Below are 1,517 nucleotides of genomic sequence, written 5' to 3' on the forward strand. Positions count from 1 at the left end.
TTGACTGACTTGTTTTTGAGACAGGATCTCGCTCTGTCACCCAGGCTGGAGTGCAATGGTATGATCAAGGGTCACCATAGCCTCAACCTTCCAGGCTCAAGTGATCCTCCCACCTCAGTCTCCCGGGCAGCTGGGACCACAGGCACACCCCACCACACTGGGCTAATTTTTGTATTTTGTATTTTTTGAGACTCTGTCTCAAAAAAAAGAAAAGGAAGTTGGAGAATAACTGCAGATGTCTTGTTTGGGTAACTTTGTGTAGTGTTGTGTACTTTGGGGCCGTTAACTAAGCCCAGGAATGCCTTTAAAAGGAAAGGTGGTGAGGGCCATTCAAACACAGTCAGTTCATGTCTAAAATACGTTTTGTTTCTCTCCTTCCTTTCCCCGTCTTCTAGTTACTAAAAGATACAACTGAACTGCAGATCAGATGGGGTTTCACCATGTTGCCCAGGCTGGTCTCAAACTCCTGGGCTCAAGCAATCCACCCACATTAGCCTCCCACAGTGCTGAGATTACAGGCATGAGCCACCGCACTCAGCTTATTCATTTTATTTAATGTAAGCGTTTCTTCCCTTTTTTTTTTTTTTGTTTGAGACAAGGTCTCACTCTGTTAGCCAGACTGGAATGCAGTGGCTCAATCATAGCTCACTGAAGCTTCAAATTCCTGGGCTCAAACGATCCTCCTGCCTCAGCCTCCCAAGTAGCTGGGACTACAGGAATGAGCCACCATGCCTGGCTAATTTTTTATTTATTTTTTTTAAGAGATGGGGTTTCACTTTGCTGCCCAGGTTGATCTTGAACTCCTGGTCTCAAGCAATCCTCCCGCCTCAGCATGCCAAAGTGTTGGGATTACAGATGTGAGCCACCACACTCACAATTCTTTTTTAAATTTTATCTTGTACCTGTCCCTTTCTTTCCCACCCCCATTGTTACTTCTTCAGTTGAGACCTCATGAATGTCACCTGGATCACTGCAAGACATTAAACTTGATCACTTGATCACTAATTCCCACTTTAGGATAAGTAATCAGGGAAGGCCTCTCTAAGGAAATAACACCTGAGGCTGGGCATGTTGGCTCACGCCTGTAATCCCAGCACTTTGGGAGGCCGAGGTGGGCGGATCACGTGAGGTCGGGAGTTCAAGACCAGCCTGACCAACATGATGAAACCCCATCTCTACTAAAAATACAAAATTAGCCGGGCGTGGTGGCGCATACCTGTAATCCCAGCTACTCGGGAGACTGAGGCAGGAGAATCGCTTGAAGCCGGGAGGCGGAGGTTGCAGTGAGCCAAGATCACGCCATTGCACAAGAGCGAAACTCCGTCTCAAAAAAAGAAAGAAAGAAAGAAAAGAAAAGAGAAAAGAACACCTGAGCTAAATTTAAGAAGAAACCACCTCCATGAGGACCTAGGGGAAGAGCAGTGTTAAGCAAAGGAACAGCAAGTACAAAGTCTTATGGCCAGAATAATACTGTACTGGCAAGCTAGAAGAATAGGACAGAATAATCCGATTATAAA

At 45.8% G+C, this 1,517-nt stretch overlaps 1 protein-coding gene across 1 annotated transcript in view; it reads right to left on the reverse strand.

Annotated features, from left to right (window-relative positions):
• The window catches only part of ITGAE (integrin, alpha E (antigen CD103, human mucosal lymphocyte antigen 1; alpha polypeptide)), a 101,934-nt gene that overhangs the window by 7,333 nt on the left and 93,084 nt on the right, over window positions 1-1,517 (reverse strand). The window lies entirely within an intron of this gene.

The sequence above is a fragment of the Mandrillus leucophaeus genome, unplaced genomic scaffold (genome assembly GCF_000951045.1).
Source record: "Mandrillus leucophaeus isolate KB7577 unplaced genomic scaffold, Mleu.le_1.0 Scaffold212, whole genome shotgun sequence".
NCBI lineage: Eukaryota > Metazoa > Chordata > Mammalia > Primates > Cercopithecidae > Mandrillus > Mandrillus leucophaeus.